This window comes from Elephas maximus, chromosome 2, assembly GCF_024166365.1.
Source record: "Elephas maximus indicus isolate mEleMax1 chromosome 2, mEleMax1 primary haplotype, whole genome shotgun sequence".
Classification (NCBI taxonomy): Eukaryota; Metazoa; Chordata; class Mammalia; order Proboscidea; family Elephantidae; genus Elephas; species Elephas maximus.
The window spans coordinates 54429012-54454722 of record NC_064820.1 but is presented as its reverse complement, the minus strand read 5'-3'; the positions used below and the strand labels follow the sequence as shown (position 1 = coordinate 54454722).

Below are 25711 nucleotides of genomic sequence, written 5' to 3'. Positions count from 1 at the left end.
TACTTTCATATGAAACTTTGACTTGAATGTTACAGCCTAAATTCAAGGTCATATGTGGTTACCTCTGGGGAGAGAAGGAGGACTTAAGCCTGGAAAAGATTACAGACTTATATTTAATGTAACAGTTTTCTTTCTTTCTTGTATAAAAAGAAAGATCTAAAGTGAGTATGACAAAGGTTTTCATTTGTTTATTTTGCTTGTTTGGTAGGTAGTTGTTTTCATGTAATTACCTGTATTTTCATTTATTATTATTTTTTCATTTGAAGAGCAACAATACTCTCACATGTCTTGCTGTTTTGTTCACTTCAATGTGCTTAATATGAAATTTGTCACAATTTATTTCCCCCAGACCTTTGGAAGATTTTCAATGTATAACACTTGAGAGGATGAGGTAATAAATTGTTATAAAATCACCTCATTTCCCAGTCAAGAATTCAGAAGATGGAGCCTGAATAAATATGGGAGCAGGAAGAAAAATAGGACTTCTTGAAAAGAGATGTAGCACATGTAATTTCCTCTGAATGTCCCGTGGCAATATTCTGAAGAAGTAGCATGCTTTCCTTAAGGAAACTATCATTGGAACATACATATCTAACCGATATTTTGTGAAGCAGCAAATACATTGGCCACCTTTATGCAATTAGCAGGAACTCCAGCTCTCCAGTGATTAGCTTAGGTGGAGCAAACACAATGCAAGGGGCTGCAGAAAGGTTTTTATTCCTCACCAATCATGGAGCAGCCAGGTCCCGCTGTCCAGGGAAAATCTCACTGTGTCAGATTTGTAGGTTCCTGAGTACAATGCCTAGCTCTCCATCTTATCTTTCCTTTCACAGATACCAGAATGTTCCCTTTGTCCCAATTGCTATTACAATAATTATAAATGAAATTTGATACAAAATGGTTGTGGAATTTCAGATTTATTAGATTCTAAAAGAATCCAATACTCTGTCATGTGGTGAATAGGAGGGAAATTAATTCTTTGATGAATAGAATTGCTATTTAGCTGCTTTGTTTCTCTTTAAAGTATAACCCAAATTGGAGTAATTATCATTGGAAGTCAGGAACTTAAAGTGGCCCGAATTATTTTTCTTGTTCAATTCAGTAATTGCACTTGCATTAATAACAGTATTTGTCTATAGAGCTCCAGACATTTCGGTTTGTTAGGGAATTGTTTAAACCAAATCAAATATTATTAATGCATGCACCAAAACAAAGAGGTAAAAAGAAGGTTTCCAACAAGAGAATTAGAGGAAGAAAACAATAAAGGAGAAAAAGGGCTTATAGATACTGTGTCTTTGGGTAAAAATGTTACGGGCATAATAAATTCATTTTTTTTGTTGTTTTTAACCCTGTCTTGCCTTCATCTTCACTCTGAAAAATAACCAACATGAATTTTTCACTAATCCTTCATGTTTCAGATATAATTTCTTTTAAACCCTGAAAGCAGAATGGTTTTTTATATCAGCTAATGCATGTTAGTGTGACCTATAATACTGTCTGGCATCTTCTTTGGCTGATCTGCATAATGAAAAAAAAAAAATGGAATACCTTCAATTGTGAATTGTGCCCATTCTCTGCTGGGGAATTCTTTGCACCACCCTTTTATTACTTAACTGATCATACAAATTTCAAGGTGTGTGTTTACAAACATTTTGTGGTGTTTCTCATGCTATTAGCATTCTGAAGCTTTCTCTTTCCAGGTTTCTATGGCAACGAGGGTACAGCACATTCATTAAAAAGAAGTTCTGTTTAATTGATCTACTAATGTATTGCTTAATAGTAACTGTTAAGCCGTCTTTTGTTTCCAGGTCATATTTAGGGTTCACCTATTTGCATAAAAACATTTCATTAGCTGAAACCAATCATTAACAGTAATTTTCTTTCTTTAGTTTTAAATAACTAAACCCTCACTGAGGTTTTCTGAATGGCAAATATTTGTAGCTTTCGGATACACTTGCTGGACGAGCTGGGCTTGCTTTGTTTCTGTGAGCATCAAGAGAATTACAGAACTTGCAAATTTTGATTAAGGAAGGCAAAAGTGCTCCATCTCTTCTTCACACATGAAAGTTATGTATCTGGGAAAGCTAAGTGTAGGTCACATCACGTGTTTGATAACAATGACAGGCTTGGCTTTCAGTATTAAAATATACAAGGTATGAATACGAAGCTTACATTAGGGTCTTTTTATGGTACCGGGGGGAAATCCTGACACTGCGTCTACGTTTAAAGATTTTATGGGTGTATTCTAGAATTAATACTTATAAGTATAAAGATTTTTAAGTGAAAAGGAAGTTTAAAAATACTCATTTATTTGGTTTCATTTAGGTTGAAACAATAAACAAATTATCTTAGCAATACAGGCCAAAACGCTTGCAATTGATTCTTTCCTTCGAGTTAAATGAGGCTATGGTATGTCTGTATATGGGAATGTGTATAGAAAGGTGTGTCCCTGTGCATACATTTTTTGAGAGATCAGAAATAATTAAGATGTGTAGCTATATGGAGATATACTAATATATCTAAACCAAATATTAATTCTAATCACTTTAGTAAATAGACTTCTTAAATGCATATGTCAATAAAGGCTTTGATTCTAAAAACTAAATTAGGAAATGTAATTCGAATGCCAAGATATGCCCATTACTGACCAAATCTTCCTCAATATGTTAATCTAATTTTTTTCTGTATATTTTCAAAATATTAATCCAACTTCTTTATATTTTACCCTTGGCTTGTCAAGCCGATTACTTGAATTCCTTATACCCAAAGAATTGTTCTAAAATCAGATCATAGGCTTATAATACAGCATTAATATAGTTTACTACAGGCAGTCACATCATCTTACCAAATGCCCAGAAAATATAATTAGCACACGTTCTCTTCCTTTCCCTTTTTTTCTCCCTGCCTACATCCTTGACCTCTGTGTGTCTTTGCAGAAACATTAATACCATTAACATTATGCTACAATTAAAAAGCTAGACAGCACAGCAATGCTCTTGACAAGATATTTTTACAATTCTTTTTGATGTCATTCAGTGAAGAGCGGCTATCCTTTGAACTCTTGCAAATGAAGTGGATGTTCAGCGGATGTGTTCTCTGTGGAAGCTCTCGTAGATACCCCATAGATGTCGTCTATTTTACAAGGCGAGGTATGTGTTCCCATTTATACTACCAGCACCTATAATTTTGCTAAGTAATAATTGTTTTTATATTACACAAGTTTCAAAATAAGCTTAAAAAGCAAATTACACATATTTCTGAAATGTGTAGAAGTTGCATTGGCAAATTTTTGTTGTGTGATGTCAGCAAAGAAATTAATGAAAAGCTCAAGGGCTTTTCACCCTGCTTGATTCGAAATGTTTTCCCACACAGCTATGAGACTGTAACTGGGTAAATGAACCAAAAAAATCTTAGTTATCAATTAATTTAAATAAACACAAAATAGGAGTCCTTGACAAAGATAGTCCTTTGGGAGCACTGCTATGAATGACAAGTATGTTAGCTTAAAATGACATCATGGGTGTGACTTAATGGAGGAGTGTGATGAGGACAACATGCCAGTATTATTTTGGGATTTCATTATTTATAGAAGATTAATAAGCCTTTGGCAAGATCCAAAATCTGAATTTGGGTTATTGATTTTCTCAAGTTTAAAAGTTTTAAAAGTGAAATAACATTATACAACTTTGTGTTAAAAAGACAAATAATTTGTCATCCTGAGGTTTAAAATCTGCCTGATTTGCCATGTTGGGATTTGAGCCTTTCTTTCTTGTCCTTTGTTTTTGAAAGCAACATCACATCCATGGCACATTGGCTAAAAAAATTAATGAGTTCTTGTTATGACAGATTAGTTGTGAAAAATTTGTTAAATAAAATTTAAATTTTCAATTGTCAGGTAAAATTTAGGAGAAAAATATACACTGAAGTTAATGTGAATAAATGCTAATCTTCAAATATATTTTTTCTACTAAAAATTCTTTTATATCCTTCATTCATGCTTCAGCAAATTAAATTAAAATTAAGCCATTAATATGCCTCAAGCATTGGTATGGGTATTTGGGATATCATGAAAGAGCACGCAGATATTTCCCCCTTCATTGATGTTATGTTTTAGTGAGACTGAATATGAACAATAGACTTAATAAATAAAAAGAGATAATGAATTCTATATGTGAGAAGATGACAAGTGCTAGACAAAATAAATAGATTTAAGAGAAAATCATTGGGGGACCAGCGTTTCATGAATGAGGGCTCAGGGTAGACCTCAGTGAGAAAGGAGATTTTAGCAAAAACACAAAGATCATGAAGGAACTAGCCAAGTGGACATTTGGAAATAATGGGTTCCAGGCAAAGAGAATAGTTAGAGAAAAGGCAAAGGCCTTAAGAAGTGAATGTCCAGGGCTGGATATAAGAATTGTACAGAGGCCAGTGCAGCTGTAGCTGACTGAGTAAGGGGAAGATAAAGGGGAAGACAGGGGTAATTAATCAGAGAATGGGGTCCATTGGGTACAGCCTTGTAGGCTATTGTGTGAGTTCTGACATTTACTCTGATAAAATGGAAAGCCATTGTAGGATTTTCCAGCCCAGGTGTAACATGGCCTCACTTTATTTGTAAATAGATCACTGTCTGTTCTGTTTAGAATAAACTATAGGTAGGTCTTGTGGTTACTATTGCTGTATAACAAAATTGCCCCAAAACTTAGTGGCTTAAAACAGCCATTTTATATCATCCATGATTTCGTGGGTCAGAAATTCAGGAAGCTCTCTGCTGGGAAGTTCTCATTTGGGGTTTCTCATGTCAGGATTTCATTTTACTTGGATCCACAATCAATAGCCATGAAAGCAGCAGTCAAGAAATCAAAAGATGCATTGCATTGGGCAAATCTGCTGCAAAGGACCTCTTCAAAGTGTTGAAGAGCGAAGATGTTGCCCTGAAGATTAAGGTGCGCCTGACCCAAGCCATGGTGTTTTCAATCACATGCATGTCAAAGCTGGGCAATAAGTAAGGAATACTGAAGAAGAGTTGACGCCTTTGAATTGTGATGTTGGAGGAGAATATTGAATATACCATGGACTGCCAAAAGAACGAACAAATCTGTCTTGGAAGAAGTACGGCCAGAATGCTTCCTAGAGGCAAGGATGGCGAGACTGTGTCTTACATACTTTGGACATGTCAGGAGGGATGAGTCTCTGGAGAAGGACATCATGCTTGGCAGAGTACAGGGTCAGCAGAAAAGAGGAAGACCCTCAATGAGGTGGATTGACACAGTGGCTGCAACAATGTGCTCAAGCATAACGATTGTAAGGATGGCGCAGGACTGGGCAGTGTTTCATTCTGTTGTGCATAGGGTCGCTATGAGTCGGAACGGACTTGACGGCACCTAACAACAACATGTCAGTTGCAAGCATGTCTTTGTTTGGGCTACACTCATCTGAAGATTTAACTGGGCATGATATCAAAGATGTCTCTCTCGTATGGCTGGAAGATAATGGCTGGGAGCTCAGCTACAGCTGACCACAAACTCACCTACTTGTGGCCTTTCTAAATGATGGTCTAGCCTTTACGTAACACCTGTCTTTACTCAGAGCTAGTGTCACAAGAGGGCAAGATAGAGGTTGCATGGCTTTAATTAGATCATTTCAGAAGTCATATAGCATCATTTCCACCATGCTTTGTTGGTCAAAGAGAGTCATAGCTCACCAAGACTCAAAGGGAGGAGCACCAAAGAATTTGTAGGATTATATCAAACTTCCCAATTAGCCCTGTGGCTATGAATTATTTATGTTCCGATCATATGTAAGAAGTCCTTGTGGTGTAGTGGTTAGAAGCTTGGCTGCTAATCAAAAGGTTGACAGTTTGAATCCACCAGCCACTCTTTGGAAATCCTATGGGGCAGTTCTACTCTGTCCTATAGGGTCACTATGAGTCAGACTCGAAGGCAACAGGTTTAATTTTTTCCTGGTTTTGTCATATGTAAAATATGCTCATCTCTCCAGAAACCTCCCCCCAACCCGTGCACAAATTCTTATTACATTGTGGTGTCAAGTTCAGGCTCACAAAAAGATCTAATCATCTAAATCTGGTCTAGATGCAAATGAGATTCCTCAGGTGTAGTTCCATGCATGCAGCTCCTTGAGTACTGTTCATCTTGATCTAAAGACCTGTGAATCAAGGTACAAGTTATCTGCTCCCCGAACACCCAACATACAATGTTGGTGCAGGTGTAAGATAACCACAATAGGCATTCCCATTCAAATAGCGAAATGAATGGTACATTGCAATCATTACATGAAGTTCTCTCTCTTTTCTCCCATGGGACAAAATTTGAAAATCCCTTCCAATCACAAAGTAATATATGTTGTGATAATGAATACCCAGTAGAGAGGTGACTTTTCTTAGTCCAGAAACTCATGGACAACAACAATAACAACAAAACAAAAAAACCTAAAATAAATAAATAAATCTTAGCAATCACTAATCTGAAAGAATTCTAAAATACCTTCAGATAGAAGTAGTAACAATCTCATACTGTGGGGTAAAAAGTCTTCCTTGATTAGTCCCTGGTCCATTGCTCTATGTTCCCCTTTCTGTTATGCTGGCGAAGCCCTTTCTTTTTCATTTTTCTCCTAGGGGCTTTGGGAAATATGATCTCTCAACATCTTTCTCATATTGTATCCCTGTTGCAGTGTCTTTTGGTCCAGGTTTTTCTTTTGGCAATACAAACCAAAAAAAAATCTGTTGCCGTCAAGTCAATTCCCACTCATAACCACCCTATAGGACAGAGAAGAAATGCCCCATAGAGTATCCAAGGAGCACCTGGTGGATTCAAACTGCTGACCGTTTGGTTAGCAGCCATAGCACTTAACCACTCTGCCACCAGGGTTTCCTTAGCAATACAAGCCACCTAAAACATTATTCAGCCTTGTAAGTACATTTTATTTCATCTGATACATGTTCCAATAACACTCACAACTCTTCTTGAGACTGTCTTATTTACTCTAGACTTGTATACGGTTACTTTGACTAAATCAGTTGTCATGAGAGAGCTAGAGCCTTAGTCTTTATTCCATGAGCAATGTTGTCCACTGGAAAGGACTTATTTTGTACCACCTTAATTTATTTAGAGATTGTAATACAGAGTGTAATGGCTGAACGCTTGATTTGATCAATGCAACAAGACTAAATTCTAACTGGCCATTGTTACTCAAACACCTTAGTTTTATCATTTATGGGTTAAGGATGAGAATCAATTTCCACTTCCTACCACACAATTCTCTATCACTATTGCCTTTCTCACATGCTTGGAAATCAGCCAATTTTCTTTCACCTCCTAACTTCCTTGCAGTCCTTTTTCAAATACAAACAATAACAAAAAACCCAGCTACCAATATTCTATTTTTCAACATTATTTACCTAAAATCACAAGACTTTTAGGTACTTTATTTATGTTTCATGTTATCGTAGATGACAATTTTGCCAAGTGTTTCATCTTAGAATAATTTGGGTAGTTAACTTTTCAGCAGAAACCCTGGTGGCATAATGGTTAAGGACTACAGCTGCTAACCAAAAGGTCTGCAGTTTGAATCACCAGGCGCTGCTTGGAAACCACATGGGGCAGTTCTACTCTGTCCTATAGGGTTGCTGTGAGTCAGAATTGACTCAATGGCAATGGGTAACTTTCCAGCCTCATACCTCTCTCCATCTCTTGCCCTATTCTAAAACTTAATTCACGTGTTGTAATTAAAAAACAAATAAACAAAAAACAAAGATATATTTCTCACTCACTTCTACATTTCGTTTACTGGGCAGCTGGGTATTCTGTTCCACATCGTTATGTATCTCACTGTGGCACATTGGCTCATGGCACTGAGACATTGTCAGTTACAACCCTAGTCGTTTCTTGGTGGTACAAATAAAAGACATTTGTGGACTCGCAAAGATTCTGCCTTGAAACACTGTATATCACTTCTACTCACATTGCTTTGGCCAAATCAGGTGACATAGCTCCACTGAGTTGAACTGAATACACCATGCACGCTACCTATTGCTGTCAAGTGGATTCCAACTCATAGCCACCCTATAGGACAGCGTAGAATTGCCTCATAGAGTTTCCTAGGAGTATCTGATGGATTCGAACTGCTGACCTTTTGGTTAGCAGCTGTAGCTTTTAACCACTACAACAGCAGGGTTTCCCAAGTGAGTATAGACGGACAATACTACTAGGTGAGTGGAATAAAAGAACCAACTATTTTTGGAACAGCCCTAATGACTTGTGAGAGTTGGTTTTTGTTTTCTGCCCCAGCTTTCTTCCCTTGGAGTAAGTATTGACTTATCTTCTGTTTTTATTTTGGCTAGTCTGTTATCTGTTTACTTATCACAATTTAACCTCAAACTGTCAATTGCTTAAATCTTTCAAGACATTGAAACAAATCAATGTTATTTTCTCAGAAAAAAATAAATAAACAAACCCTCTCTGGGAGCACTTTGATATGTTCCGTTTGTACTATTGTCTATCATATCAGAGGAACAGATGTATACTGGAACTTGCCTTCACCGTCATCTTGAGGACTCCATCTTTTTCCCTATTTTGAATTGCAAGTTTTTTTTATCCGTATGATTTCTTTTACTTCCTAGTTTTGGTGGATACAGCCTCCAGTATCTTTTTGAGGAAAAATGCAAGAGAAGTAACATTTTTGGGCTAGTGTTTGTAATAAAATGTCTGTACTCTGCCTTCATCCTTGATTGATACTTTGATAGAAGATAGAATTTTAGGCTAGAAATCAATTTGCTTTAGAATAGTGAAGGCATTGTACCAGTGTTTTGTTTTTTGCTTTTTTTCTTCTATGTTGCTCTTAAGTGTGAAGAACATATGTCTTAATTTCTTGTGAGATTTTGTAATTCTCCATGATATGCCTTCATATAGGTCATTTTTCCTACTGTCCATCTGGAAATGCATATCCTTGAATCCTGTGAAATTTTCTTGCATTATTTCTTTGATTGTTTTCTCTCTTCTTGTCTGTGTCATTTCTTCCTGAAATTTCTATTATTCATAATTGTTGTTGCTGTTAGATGCCATTGAGCCAGGTCTGACTCATAGCAATCTATGTACAACAGAACAAAACACTGCCCAGTCCTGCGCCATTCTCAAAATCGTTGCTATATTTTAGACCATTGTTGCAGCCACTGTGTCAATTCATCTTGTTGAGGGGCTTCCTCTTTTTCACTTACCCTTTACTTTACCAAGAATGATGTCCTTCACCAGGGACTGGTCCCTCCTGATAACATGTCCAAAGTAAGTGAGACCAAGTCTTGCCATCCTCTCTTCTGAAGAGCATCCTGGCTGTACTTCTTCCAGATATATTTGTTCATTCTCCTGACAGCACACAATATATTTAATGTTCTTTGCCAACATCATAATTCAAAGACATCAATTCTTCTTAGGTCTTTCTTATTCACTGTCCAGCTTTCACATGCATATGAGGTGATTGAAAATACCATGGCTTGGGTCAAGAAAACCTTAGTCTTCAAAGAACACTTTAAAGAGGTCTTTTGCAGATTTGCCCAATGCAATATGTCATTTGATTTCTTGACTGCTGCTTCCATGGGTATTGATTGTGGAACCAAGTAAAATGAAATCCTTGACAACTTCAATATTTCCTCTGTTTATCATGATGTTGCTTAAATTAGATCTCATTAGTCTTCTAATTTTCTTATATTTTATCTTCCAGTTTTCTAATTTTGTCTTTTTGCTCAGTTGTCTAGGAATTTTCCTTATATTTTCTCCCGAATATCCTATGGAATCATTGTTCACTTATGCTTTCATGTTTGTTTGTTGTTTGGTTGTTTGTTTTAATTTTTAATAACTTAAATATTTCTTGTTATATTACCCTGTCCACTGCATTATCTTTTCTTATCATTTTAATATATATTTTAAAGTTTGCTTCTTTCATAAGCCCTTTGTTTCTTCTATAGTTTTATAGATGCTTGTTTGTGTATGTATTTGTTTACTGTGTTTATTTCTTTGTTTTAGTGTCTGTCCTTCTGGTTAAAGGCATTCCTCAGTTGTCTGATGAGCTTCAGTTTATAGTATTAAAGAATGAAATACTAAAAAGCTCATCAAAATCTCTCAGCACGATAAGAGTTTCGTTGATTGTGAATCTCACTGTAACTTGAATTTAAAGGGGAATTTCCTTGGGTAATCTCCAAGATCAGTGCCTTTGCGTTTTTATTCTAAAGCTATTGAAATGGCTCTGGGAACACTTTGCCCCCTCTCGTCCTGGAGGGAACCTTAGTTTTCAGCTTCTCAGGAACCTAACTGGAGATAAGGAGTGGGGAGGTGCTCTGATCTGTTATGCATACATTCACATAATCCTCTTTTTATGTCATAGTACCCCTTTACCCCTGCCTTCAACAGTGTCTAGAGATACCATAGAGTTTATTGTTGCTATTGTTGTCATTGTCAAGTAGATTCCAAGTCATAGCAACCCCGAGTGCTGGAGTAGGTCTTTCCCATAGAGTTTTCTTGGCTGTAATGCTTATAGAAGCAGATCACCAGATCCTCCATAGTGCCACTGCGCAGATTTGAACTGCTAATGTTTTGGTTATCAGCTGAATGCTTAAGCGTTGTGGCACCAGAGCTCCTTGCTCTAGGTTTACCCTCCTTCAAAAATAAGCCTATAGTTTTCTGCTGTGGTGAGGAAAATTGCCTCATAGAATGGCAGAAGAGGACAGGGGATCTAACTTCCTCAAATAGACATTCAACCAACTCTTATTATTCCCTTTCTGCCCCCAGTTATAGATTGAATTGTGTCCCCCCCAAAAGTGTGTCAATTTTGCTAGTCCATGATTCCCAGTATTGTGTTATTGTCCACCATTTTGTCATCTGATGTAATTTTCCTATGTGTTGTAAATCCTACCTCCATGATGTTAATGAAGCAGGATTAGAGGCAGTTATGTTAATGAGGCAGAACTCAATCTACAAGATTAGATTGTGTTTTATATCAATCTCTTTTGAGATACAAAAGAGAGAAGCAACCAGAGAGACAGGGAGACCTCATACCACAAAGAAAGTAGTACTAACAGAAGCATGCATCCTTTGGGCAGGGTCCCTGTGCTGAGAAGCTCCTAGACAGGGAAAGATTGATGACAAAGAGACAACAGAGAGAGAAAGACTTCCCCCTGGAGGTGGCTCCCTGAATTCAGACTTTTAGCCTACTAGACTATGAAAGAATAAATTTCCCTTTGTTAAAGCTATCCACTTGCGATATTTCTGTTATAGCAGCACTAGATAACTAAGACACGCCCTGCTCTTAAGTATAACTGGTATAACTAATTCCTGAGCCTTTGGGAGATTCTTCAGGCTCAAATGGCTTGATTGCTGAATTTCTCACTGCAGGTTCAGAATTCTGTTTTCACCTGTCTGATAACACATGTTTCACTTCCCTCTGTGCTTGAATCTTCATTCTTTTCTCATTCTTCTGCCCTTGTTATTGCTAGTTTGTTTTGCTTTGATTTTCTTTAAAATTTTTTTTTTCTTTCTTATTGTTTTTTGGTGGTATTCTGGGAAAGAACAACAGTATTAGATAGAATTTTATAAAATATCCTATTCATACCATTTTGACTTACACAAGCACAATTTTATTGTTTAATTCTAAAATACTGTGGTCTCTCATCACAAAAACTCCACATTTTTCTTTTTTTCTAATTTCTGTAAGATATTATTGGCTGCTTCTAGTGAAAACATAATGTTCTATTTATTAATTAAGCAAAAGCAATTCTTCCAGCTCTATTTCAGGCAATATTCTGTTGAAATCCATGGAATATTCATTGGTTAATCTTTGGGAGTATATCACTAGGTTTCCTAGTCTTAATCTGGAAGTACCACTGAAACCTGTCTGCAATAGTTGACCTTGCTGATATTTGAAATACCAGTGCCATAGAATCCAACATCATAGCAACATGTAAGCCATTACGGTAGGAAAATTCACAAATTTTAAGTGTACAGTTCAATGATCTCAGGTAAACATATGTAGTTATGATTTAATGTCAGGAAAGCTGTGCTTCAGGGTTGTATCTTTTCACCATACCTATTCAGTCTGTGTGCTAAGCAAATAATCCAAAAAGATGGACTATATGAATAACAACAAGACATCAGGATTGGAGGAAGGCTCATCAACAACCTGCTTTATGCAGATGACACAACCTTGTTTTCTGAAAGTGAAGATGACTTGAAGCACTTACTGATTGATGAAGATCAAAGACCACAGCCTTCAGTATGGATTATACCTCAACATAAAGACAACAAACATCCTTACAACTGGACCAATAAGCCACATCATAATAAATGGAGAAATGATAGAAGTTGTCAAGGATTTCATTTAACTTGATTCCATAATTAACACCCACGGAAGTGGCAGTCAAGGAATCAAAAGATACGATGTATTGGGCAAATCTGCTGCAAAAGACCTCATTAAAGAGTTAAAAAAGATGTCACCTTGAAGACTTAGGTGCACCTAACCCAAGCCACGGTGTTTTCAATTGCCTCATATCCATATGAAAGCTGGAGAATGAATAAGAAAGACTGAGGAAAAATTCACATCTTGGAATTGTGGTGTTGGTGAAAAATATTGAATATTCCATGGACTGCCAAAAGAATGAACAAATGTATCTTGGAAGAAATACAACCAGAATGCACCTTAGAAGGAAGGATGGTGAGACTACATCTCACATACTTTGGACATGTTATCAGGAGGGACCAGTCTCTGGAGAAGGACATCATGCTTGGTAAAGTAGAGGGTCAGTGAAAAAGAGGAAGACCCTCAACGAGATGGATTGGCACAGTGGCTGCAACAGTGTGGGCTTGAGCATAACAATGATTGTGAGGATGGCGCAGGACAGGGCAGTGTTTCTGCTCTGTTGTGCGTAGGGTCGCTGTGAGTGGGAACCAACTTAGTGGCACCTAACAACACAACAACATGGAACTAACACCTGAATCATGATGTAGAATAATTCTATCTCCTCAAAATTTCATCTTTATAGTTATTCCATTTTGGGAATTTTATAAAAATGGACTCATATAGTATATTGCCTTCTGTGTCTGGATTCATTCACTTAGCAAAATTATTTGGAGATCCTTAAGTGTTGTTGTATATATCATAATTTAATGCTTTTTACTATTTTGAATTATTTCCCAGATTAATTACAATTTGCGCTAGCTCTTCTTAGTCTTGAATTCAACCTGAAATTACAAAACTATTCCTAAAGGAAATACAATTACTTTTATCCTGTTGAAATTTATGATATAGTCCCTGAAACTTATGCAGTACAAATCAGGGACTCCTCTGTTAGAGAAATTAGCTTATTAAAACACAAGTCTTTTGATGTAATTTTGAAAGAAAACCAAGCAGTTCAAAAACTTGTCAAGGTTTTTGTTGTTCAAATAAACACAATAATTTAGTTTATGTATTTTGCTCCATGTTGCTATAACTTCTGTCTCCTAAATATATTGTAAGAAGTTTTCACAAGCTATTCACAAACATTTTAAACAGTATTCAAATCGATCTATTGAAGGGATGACCCAAAAAGAATTTTGTTCTGTTTCTTCCTTCTATAGTTAATGTGCTGGATTTTTTTTTTAATTGTACTTGAGATGAAGGCTTACATAACAGATTAGTTTCCCATTAAACAACTAATACACATATTGTTTTGTGACATTGATTGCCAACCCCATGACATGTCAACACTCTTCCCTTCTCTACCTTGGTTTCCCCATTACCAGCTCTCCTGTCCCTCTCCACCTTCTTGTCATTGCCCCTGGGCTGGTGTGTCCATTTAATCTCCTTTTGTTTTATGGGCCTGTCTAATCTTTGGCTGAAGAGTCAGCCTCAGGAGTTACTTCATTACTGAGTTAAAAGAGTGTCCGGGAGCCATATTCTTGAGGTTTCTCCAGTTTCTGTCATACAGGTAAATCTGGTCTTTTGTCTTTTTGTGGGAGGGGAGGTTAGAATTTTGTTGAACACTTTTCTCCAGCTTTCTCTAGGACTCTGTATTGTGATCCCTGTCAGAGCAGTTGGTGGTGGTAGACACAGGTGGAGACTGTCATAGTTGTGGTCTATTAGTCCTTTGGTCTAATGCACTGGACTTTTGACTTATGCAAATAATTTGTAAAAATACCCATACTTAACCCATATTTTTTATTCCAGGACATTGAGGCTTCAATTTTAAAGTGACATTTTTGTAGAGATTTGAATGAAGAAATACATGGTTGCTGAACTGTGCTTTAAAACATAATGGCAATGATTTGTGATGAAATGATACCTGTTTGCACTCATTGATAGTTACTCTGCTAGTGAGGATGACCCTCTGTACATGAAGGAAAAAAGCAAAGTTAAAATATTTTATTGATTTATTTGGTTTACATCAATATTAAATACAATAAGCAGAAAATTCAGAAATTAAAAATGAATGTATTTACATTACAAAAAGCTTCTCAAGATCCTGTGTATTTATTATTAGGTATACGTTTAAAAGAACTTTTCTAATACATTTAAAATATGACCCAGAATGTATGGTCTCAGGATGCCTATGAAGCACAATTATTTAGCCCTTCTCTTTTCTCAAAATCCTATTAAAATGAAAGGATAAATAAGAAAAAAATATATATGGTTTCAGAAAGTCAAAACTATGCCAAAAGCAGAACAAAATATTAAGGAGTTTCTGGAAGGTATAATTCAAATGGTATCAGACTATTGGAAAGACTACACAAAGCTTATGGACTTACAACATTCCACAGTAAACATATAACTTTTAAATCAGTGGATATTCACAGGAAAAAAAAAAAAAAAGAAAGAAAATATTCCAAGAAGTGAAGAGCAGGAAATGAGATAGTGATCAATTCATATTGAAGCTGAAGTCATTAGCTAAAGGACAATGAAACAGCTGCACTGTTTCATTTTTATAGTAGTTTGTCCCCAGACAAAATCCAGTGATAGAATTCTTCAAATGAAGTGGGTTTATACTGAAGGAGACTCACAGGATGCCTTCAGTGGGCAGAGAGAGAAGAAAGAGCTCCCACAAGAGGAAGTCAAGCTACTAATATAATCTACTCATTTGTACTGCCCCTAAACCTATCTATGTACCTGCAATCATAATCAGCATTTACTGATGATGTTTATCTTGTAATATTCTCCAACTATCTAGAGTGATTATCTAGACTTTTAGAAAAAGAAACAAATAACCAAGAATCAGTAAATATTACAGATGTTCAACTATATTCAATGTTCTGAACAAATAGAAGATGTAATCACCAGGTTCACTGGGTTAATTTTTTTAAAAAGCTAATGTAATTGATAAAATCAGAGAATTAGTGTATAATATTCTTAACATGAGAACAGTAATTAAAATCATGATGGCTGAAGTCTTAATTGAAAAAGTAATCCCCAAGGAAACAGAGACAATAAAAGGCCAAATTACAAGGTTTGTAATAGAAATAATTAGTAAAACAGAGTTATGCATTAAGGTGTAATATTTATAATACAAGAAAAAGAATTTTAAAAAAAGATCACAGAAAATGTGAGTAAAGGAGAACACCAGCCCAGAGGTAAGAACGAGAAGGCAGGAGGGAACAGGTAATAGGAAACTCATGGTCAACAAGGGGAGAATGTTGACATGTTGTGAGCTTGGCAACCAATGTCACAAAACAATATGTGAACTAATTGTTTAATGAGAAACTAGTTTGTTCTGTAACCTTCATCTAAAGTACAATTTCAAAAAAATGATTGCAGAAATCAAAATTTCAATAGACAGGCTAAGGAGCAAAATAGACATGGCTGAATATCAAATTATTGAGCTGAATGATATAATCAGAAAAATTCTCCCAAATTACATTGGAAAAGGAAAATATGAAAGAAATAAAAAGAATATGAAGGTTAAATGCAGAAAACCCAAAAGCATTAATGTATCTGTCTCTGAAGGAGACAATTAAAAGAAGATACAATCAATGAAATAATGGAAAAATGTCCTGAAATTCTTGTTTGTTTAGATAACAAAGATCCACTAACTTTCGAATAGGAATATTTTAAAGTAAATAAATCTAATAAACACACACTGATTTTTTTAAATACCAGAAAAAAAAATAAATAAACAAAGCTCAGAAAGAGAGAGCAAAAGACAAAAACAGAAAGAGAAGAGATTGCCATAGGTTTTGTTGCTGTTGTTATACTTCATATGTCTTTCATTTGAACTCTGTCTCTCCATGCATTTGTCAATCCAGGGTTCTGAGTCCCTTGAATTTGAGCACAAGTCAGCCTGGCTGACATCAAATGTCCCTGAATTCTTTTGAATGAAACTATTAGCCCACGGGTGGTTTCTTTGTTCCTTGGTGTTGCTGTAACAAAAATGTCACAAGTGGGTGGCTTTAAAAAACAGAAATTTATTTTTTCACAGTTTAGGAGGCCAGAAGTTCAAATTCAGGGCACCGGCAGACTCTCTCTGTCTGACCTGGGAGAAAACCTTTGTCTGAGATTCTGTAACTCCAGCGTTCTTTGGTTCCTTGGCAATGTCCACATAGCATTTATGTTCACCCCCATTTGTGTTTGCTTCTCCCTGTCTCTAATCTGTTCTTTTTACATCTTAAAATCATTAGGTTTAAGACACACCCTACTGATACGGTCTAATTAACAGGAAAAAAAAAAAAAACTATTCCCAAATTGGGTTACATCCACAGATATACAGGTTAAGATTCCAACTCATATTTTGGGGACACACAATTCAATCCATAACAGGTGGGTATTTGACCTAGGGTAGATTCCTCCAGAGTCATTCTTCAGGGTAGATAATAGCTCTGAAGAGAAAATACCTCTCTTCTTTGGTAATAAACTAAAAATAATTGATTCTTAAGAGACATTGTTAATGTGAAGGTGTGTGGTATGCACTTGTCTGATTTTGCTGGACCCAATTATTTGACTTGGCAGATTCTTTTGGTCATTGTTTCTACTTGATGCTTTTTAATGTCTCACCAGCAAGGTCACCTGGCACTAATCGTGTTCTTGTAGCCCTAGGGGTTGGTTTTGTTACTTATTGAAGGGAAGCTTTTGAACTCCTTGGCTACCATTTTAGGATTGATGGGAAAGAAGGGCCATTACATGGAATGTCACTTGCTTAACAGGCCAGGCCAAGTCCCTCTTGCCACACTAGGTTAGGGCACAACGCATCAGAGGGTCATTTCCACCTCATGCTCTGCACGTTTTGCCTTTCACCTCAGGGATTCCATTGCGGCTGAGACGCTCAAAATGTTCGATAAGCCACTCGGCAACCTCTCATATACTCTTGCTCATCAGGTTTCGCCCAGCTGTAGGCTGATGGCAGGAAGCTGAAGACTGCCATTGGCTTCCTGGCTCACCTGTGTCCTGTAGCTTGTGTTGCTTCACAAGGTGGTACAAACTAATGGGGCAGTAAAGAAAACACAATATATAGCAAACTTTGACCAAGGAGAGGCAGTAGACATGGCAGAAAATGTCGTCTTTTTCTCACCTGATACAATGTTTCAAGATGCAGTTCATAAGAACCCTGGAGAGATCTCGAGATATCAGCTATGTTTTTGGTGAAGCTTTGGACATCTCTTACTTGCTGTTTTACTTTTACTTCTTCTTCTTTTTTTTTTTAACTGGTTCTTTGTTCTTCCCTCCATCGTTTCTTTATCCCCGTCATCCTTGCTTTATTGTATTGCACCCCTCTCCTAAATAAAACAATGCCATGTAAGATCTTGCCTCAGGCTCTGTGTTCTACAGAACCCAAGCTCAGATACTCTTGGATTTCAGGTGTTCAGAATTAACCAAAAAATCAAAATAAAAATAATAACAGTAAAATAGCAACAGTAATGTTAACCCTAATTGAGTACTTATTATACAAGATATTGTTAGAAATATTTCACATAAATTAGCTCAGTTAATCCTCACCCACTGAGGTAAGACCTGTTATTTACCTGATTTACAGATGAGGAAAATGAGAAAGTGTACTGAGGCCTGGCAAAGCTACAATACCAGGTAGTACATTGGAAGACATTACAGATAATTTTTACAAAAGTGTTGGAGGTTACTGGTAGTTCTTCACATAGACTGGCAGATGACTCTGAAACTAACTAGACCTGGTTGGCAGTTTGTATATTCCCTAGGGAAGACGGGACTATGTGAAGGGGTTGAAGAACTGTTTCACTGAACATTTGGGTAATAGGCATTCAGATAGTCCTGCAGGGGAATCCATTCTCTTTTTTAACTATGTCACCATGAGTCAAAATTGATTCTATGGCAACAGGTTTGTTTTTTTGTTTTCTAACTATTTTCCTTTGATTTTACAAGAGCAATGAAATAGATCAAGGACCTTGAAATACAGTGGAAGGTTGCCATCTCCACGAAAACTCAAGAAGAGTTGAACTGCAACTTCATAGGTTATCTATATGTTGACAGCAGAGCTTCATTCAGGTGTAAGCTCTTGACAATATTGACATTCTCAAGGTTGGTCCAGACAGCCCTGGTGGCATATCAAAACTCTGCACCCCTAACAGTGAAGTAGTTTGATACTTTGGAAATTCTTTTGCAGAACCTTCCCCTAACTGAGTGCAAAGGAAAAACAACAGAATCTTCCACAGTTCCCAAAGATTCTGATTCAGATCTCTGGCACTGGAAACAAGAAGCAGCAGTGTAGCTTTTCAAACACAAAGATGCACTAATTACAACTTCATAAACATCTAGGAAACTGATGTAACCATTGGTCCATCTTAGGTGGTGTGATGGTCATGATGATTGGAATGGAGCAAAATCTCAACTTTAAACTGTACATTAAGAAATCCTGCCACTACCAGAAACCAGTGCATACACCCATCACCTCTGCTCCTCTAAGATATTAGGTGAGAGCCTACACCACACACTAGGTGATCAACTATCAGGACACCAGAGCTGAATCAATACAAGAATAGGGAATGGACTCCTAGGCTCATATACCTGGTAACAGCTCTAGTCAACTGGTAACAGGACATTAGTGCTTCAAAGGCTCCAATAATCAAGTTAGCTCACTCTAGTAGCTTATTTAGATATATCGAAACAAAGCAATGCAAGAAACTAGGACACAGTGAGCAAACATAAAATAAATTAATAAAATAATCTCTAAATGGCTTGGAGAAAAAAGTTGATATCAAATCATATAAAGAAGCAGACTATGAATGCTTCAACAAACTCCCAAAAGAGAGAATCAAAGGCTCTCCTGGATGAAGACATATTCCTGGAATTACCAGATGTTGCATACAAAAGATTAATATACAGAACTCTTCAAGACATCAGGAACAAGATAAGGAAACAAACACAAAAAGCCAAGAAACACACAGATAAGCAGTTGAAGAAATTAAAAAGATTATTCAAGAACATAATGAAAAATTTAATAAACTGCAAGAATCCATAGAGAGACAGCATTCAGAAGATTAACAATAAAATTACAGAATTAGACAACTCAACAGAAAGTCAAAGGAGCAGAATTGAGGAACTGGAATGCAGAATTTGTCAGATTGAAGACAAATCACTTGGCACCAATATATTTGAAGAAAAATCAGATAAAAGAATTTTTTTTAAAAAAAGAAGAAACCCTAAGAATCATGCGGGACTCTATCAAGAAGAATAACTTGTGAGTGATTGGAATCCCAGAACAGGGAGGGATAATAGAAAATACAGAGAGAATTGTTGAAGGTTTGTTGGCAGAAAACTTCCTTTATATTGTGAAAGATGAAAGGATATCTATCCAACATGCTATTCGAACCCCATGCAAGGTAGATCTCAAAAGAAAGTCACAAAGACATATTATAATCAAACTTGCCAAAACCAATGATAAAGAGAAAATTTTAAGAGCAGCCAGAGATAAGTAAACAGTCACTTACAAAGGAGAATCAATAAGTTCAGACTACCTGGCAGAAACCATGCAGGCAAGAATGCAATGGGATGACATATATAAAGAATTAAAGAAGAAAAATTGCCAGCCAAGAATCATATATCCAGCAAACTTGTCTCTCAAATATGAAGGTGAAATTAAGGCATTTACACATAAACAGAACCTTAGGGAATTTGCAAAAACCAAACCAAAAGTATAAGAAATACTAAAGGGAATTCTCTGGATAGAAAACAATAATAGCAGATATCAGCCCAACACTAGAGCACAGAACAGAGCAACCAGATATCAACTCAAATAGGGAAATCATAAAAATAAATCAAGATTTTAAAAAAAAAAAAGCTCAAAACAGGGAATCAGTGATGTCATTATGCAAACTATGACAATAATCAATAAAGAGGGACTAAATAAAGTAGGGATAGATCTTCCATATGGAGAAGAAATCAAGGCAATATAGGGAGATACAAGTTAGGTTTAAACTTAGAAAAATAGGGGTAAATATCAAGATAACCACAAAGAAGACTAATAAGCTTACACTTCAAAATAAAAAACAAGATAACCATAAAGACTCAACAAAAACAAACTCAACCACAAGGAAAAAGAGGAAAACACAATCAACAAAGAAAAACTTCTCAGCACAAAAAAGCAAGTGGAAATATGAAACTGTCAAAAGCACACAAAAGAAGGCATCAAAAATGACAGCAATAAACTCATACTTGTCTATAATCACGCTGAATGTAAATGGATTAAATGCACCAATAAAGCGACAGAAAGTTGCAGAATGGATTAAAAAAACACATTCCGGCTGTATACTGCCTACAAGAGATGCACCTTGGGCTTAAAGACACAAACAAACTAAAATTCAAAGGATGGAAAAAAATATATCAAGCAAACAACAATCAAAAAAAAGCAGGAGTGGCTATACTAATTTCTGCCAAAGAGACTTCAAACTTAAATCTACCACAAAGGATAAGGAAGGACACTATATAATGATTAAAGGGACAATAAACCAGGAGGATATTACCATATTAAATATTTATACACCCAATGACAGGGCTTCAAGACACATAAAACAAACTCTAACATCATTGAAAAGTTGAAATAGACCAGCTCCAAAATAATAGTAGGAGACTTCAACACACCACTTTCAGTGAAGGACAGAACATCCAGAAAGAGGCTCAATAAAGACACAGAAGAGTTAAATGCCACAATTAACCAAGTTGACCTCATAAACATATACACTCCACCCAACAGCATCCAAGTATGCATTCTTTTCCAATGCACACGGAACATTCTCTAGAAGAGACCATATATTAGGTCATAAAGAAAACCTTAACAGAATCCAAAACATCAAAATACTACAAAGCTTATTTTCTGATCATAAGGCCATAAAAGTAGAAGTCAATAACAGAAAAAAGCAGGGAAAAGAAATCAAACACTTGGAAACTGAAAAATAACCTGCTCAAAAACGACTGGGTTGCAGAAGACATTAAGGATGGAATAAAGAAATTCATAGAATCCAATGAGAAAGAAAATACTTCCTATCAGAACCTTTGGGACAGAGAGAAAGCAGTGCTCAGAGGTCAATTTATATCAATAAATGCACACATACAAAAAGAAGAAAGGGCCAAAATCAAAGAATTATCCCTACAACTTGAACAAATAGAAAGGGAACAACAAAAGAAACCCTCAAGCACCAGAAGAAAACAAATAATAAAAATTAGAGCAGAACTAAATGAAATAGAAAACAGAAAAACAATTGAAAGAGTTAACAAGACCAAAAGCTGGTTCTTTGAAAAGATTAACAAAATCGATAAACCTTTGGCCAGGCTGACAAAAGAAAAACAGGAGAGGAAGCAAATGACCCAAATAAGAAATGAGATGGGCGATATTACAACAGACCCGACTGAAAGTAAAAGAATAATAACAGAGTACTATGAAAAGTAATACTCTAGCAAGTTTGAAAACTAGAGGAAATGGACAAATTTCTAGAAACATACTACCTACCTAAACTAACAGAGACAGAACAACTAAATAAACCAATAACAAAAGAAGAGATTGAAAAAGTAATGAAAAAACTCCCAATGAAGAAAAGCCCTGGTCCTGGTGGCTTCACTGGAGAATTCTACCAAGTTTTCAGAGAAGAGTTAACACCACTACTACTAAAGGTATTTCAGAGCATAGAAAATGATGGAATACTCCCAAACTCTTTCTAGGAAGCCAGCATAACCCTGATACCAAAACCTGGTAAAGACTCCACAAAAAAAGAAAATTAGAGGCCAACATCCCTCATGAACTTAGATGCAAAAATCCTCAGCAAAATTCTAGCCAGTAGAATTCAACAACATATCAAAAAAATAATTCACGACAACCAAGTGGGATTCATACCAGGTATGCAGGGATGGTGCAACATTAGAAAAACAATTAATGTAATAAATCGTATAAATAAAACTAAAGACAAGAACCACATGATTTTATCAATCAATGCAGAAAAAGCATTTGACAAAGTTTAACACCCATGCATGACAAAAACTCTCAGCAAAATAGGAATAGAAGGAAAATACCTCAACATTATAAAGGGCATTTATACAAAGCCAACAGCCAACATCATCCTAAATGGAAAGATCCTGAATGCATTCCACTTGAAATCGGGAACCAGACAAGGATGCCCTTTATCACCACTCTTATTCAACATTGTACTGGAGGTCTTAGCCAGAGCAATAAGGCTAAATAAGAAATAAAGGACATCCAAATTGGCAAAGAAGAAGTAAAAGTATCTTTGTTTGCAGATGACATGATCTTATACACAGAAAAACCTAAGGAATCTTCATGGAAACTAATAGAAGAGTTCAGCCGAGTTTCAGGATATAAGATATAGATAAATCAGTTGGATTCCTCTACACCAACAAAGAGCAACGAAGAGGAAATTTCCAAATCAATAGCACTTACGATAGCCCCTAAGAAGATAAAGTACTTAGGATTAAATCTACCCAAAGAAGTAAAAGACATCTACAAAGAAAACTACAAGACACTACTGCAAGAAACCAAAAGAGACCTTCATAAGTGGAAAAACATACCTTGCTCATGGATAGGAAGACTCCACATTGTAACAATGTCTATTCTGCCCAAAGCAATCTATAGATACAATGCAATCCCTATCCAAACACCAGTGACATGTTTTAATGAGATGGAGAAACAAATCACCAACTTCATATGGAAGGGAAAGAGGCCCTGGATAAGTAAAGCATTATTAAAAAAGAAGAACAAAGTGGGAGGCCTCACACTGCCTGACTTTAGAACATATTTTACTGCCACAGTAGTCAAAATAGCTTGGTAGTGGTACAACAACAGATACATAGACCAGTGGAACAGAATTGAGAATCCAGATATAATCCCATCCACGTATGAGCAACTGATATTTGACAAAGGCCCAAATCAGTTAAGTGGGGGCAAGACAGTCTTTTAACAAATGTAACAAATGGTGCTGGCATAACTGGATATCCATCTGCAAAAAAATGAAACAAGAGAGGGAAACAGGGCTGAAAGGTGGTGCGGCGAGCGGGCTGAAGATGAATTCCAGAAGACTTGGATCTCAGCTAAAAGACAGTATTCCAGTTACTGAACTTTCAACGAGCGGCCTTTTTGCGAATCACGATCTTCTTCGAAAAGGTTTTTCTTCTGTGAAAAATGAACTGTTGCCCAGTCATCCTCTTGAATTATCTGAAAAATTTTTCAGCTCAACCAAGATAAAATGAATTCTTCCACCCTGAGAAACATCCAGGGTCTGTTTGCTCCACTAAAATTGCAGATGGAATTCAAGGCGGTGCAGCAGGCTCAACGTCTTCCATTTCTTGTGAGCTCCAACCTTTCGCTGGATATTTTGAGGGGTAATGATGAGACTATGGGTTTTGAACGTGTTCTTAATGATCCATCACAAAGTGAAGTAATGGGAGAACCACACTCGTTGGTGGAATATAAGCTTGGTTTACTGTAATATGGTGTGCTGACAATTAGAATAGTTGGGCTGTATCTTATGTAGAGCTGTCTTTTTTCTATTAAAAGTACTGACATAGAACAATTTTTGCCTAAATGGTATCACTGATTATTTGAAATTATTTGGGTCTTTTGTTATGGTTATGTGACAGTTGAAAGCATTAAGGGGAGATGATTTTAAAATTCCTATTTTACATTAAAACAATAATCTTATATGTCTTTAAGAAAATGTTGCTAATGAATATTATAAAACTGTCCACAGGTTCCATTTAAACCCATTTCTAGGTATTCTGTAAATTTAATTGAGAAAAACCATTGTCAATATTTGAGTCTGTAACCTTCATAGTAGCATCTTTCAGAAGAAATATTTGTAATTGATTTCAGTGGCAACACTTCAAATTAAAGGCAGAAACAGTGTTTATCTTGTTTCTATGTTGTCCATTAGTACTCAGTAAGAATAATACTCAATTTTTTTGATAGTTTAGAATCTTTGATCCCTTTAGCCTTAAAAGTTATAAGATCAGAAGTTTTGATTTTGGACTTGTCTTTAAAGTGAAAAAGTAAATAAAGCAACCAGCAGATGTAGACTAAACTGCTGTACTTCACAGATTTAATATCTTAATTAACATTGTGTTTATAATATGTTTATGTAATATATTTGCTAAGTAACACTGTTAAAGAAAAGTAAAACTTACCTTTCCTTGTTCTTACCTTATACGTTACCAGATGCTTAAATGTTCAGAGATAATTAGAACATTCATACACACATACACTTACTCACTCAAGATCAATTTCCATAGTAATTTCTTTAAAAATATATTTTTACCATTTTTCTTCCTTATAAGTTATTCTTTATGAACCTGGTATATAACAAAGATTTTTTAATTAAATACATGGAAACTAAAAAAAAAAGTGAAACAAGACCCACACCTCACACTATGCACAAAAACAAACTCAAAAAGGATCAAAGACCTAAATATAAAATCTAAATGATAAAGATCATGGAAGAAAAAATAAGGACAACACTAGGAGCCCTAATACATGGCATAAACAATATACAAAACATTACTAGAACTGCAAAAATAGCAAAGAGAAATTAGGTAACTGGGAGCTCCTAAAAGTCAAACACCTATGCTCATCCAAAGACTTCACCAAAAGAATAAAAAGATTATCTACAGATTGGGAAAAAGTTTTTAGCTATGACATCTCTGATTAGCAGCTGATCTCTAAAATCTACATGATACTGCAAAAATTCAACTACAAAAAGACAAATAACCCAATTAAAAAATGGGCAAAAGATATGAACAGACACTTTACTAAAGAAGACATTCAGGTAGCTAACAGATACATGAAGAAATGCTCATGTTTATTAGCCATTAGAGAAATGCAAATCAAAACTACAATGAGATTCCACCTCACTCCAACAAGGCTGGCATTAATCCAAAAAACACAAAATAATAAATGTTGGAGAGGTTGTGGGGAGATTGGAACACTTGTGCACTGCTGGTGGAAATGTAAAATGGTACAACCACTTTGGAAATCGATTTGGAGCTTCCTTAAAAAGCTAGAAATAGAACTACCATATGATCCAGTAATCTCACTCCTTGGAATATATCCTGGAGAAATAAGAGCCTTTACACGAACAGGTATATGCACACCCATGTTCATTGTAGCACTGTTTACAACAGCAAAAAGATGGAAGCAATCAAGATACCCATCAATGGATGAATGGATAAAAAAATTATGGTATATTCACACAATGGAATATCATGCATCAATAAAGGACAATGA

At 36.0% G+C, this 25711-nt stretch overlaps 1 pseudogene; it reads left to right on the top strand.

The window, feature by feature from the left end:
- The first annotated feature begins 23496 nt into the window (after positions 1-23496).
- Positions 23497-23921, top strand: LOC126064488 (proteasome maturation protein-like; annotated as a pseudogene).
- Positions 23922-25711: the final 1790 nt, after the last annotated feature.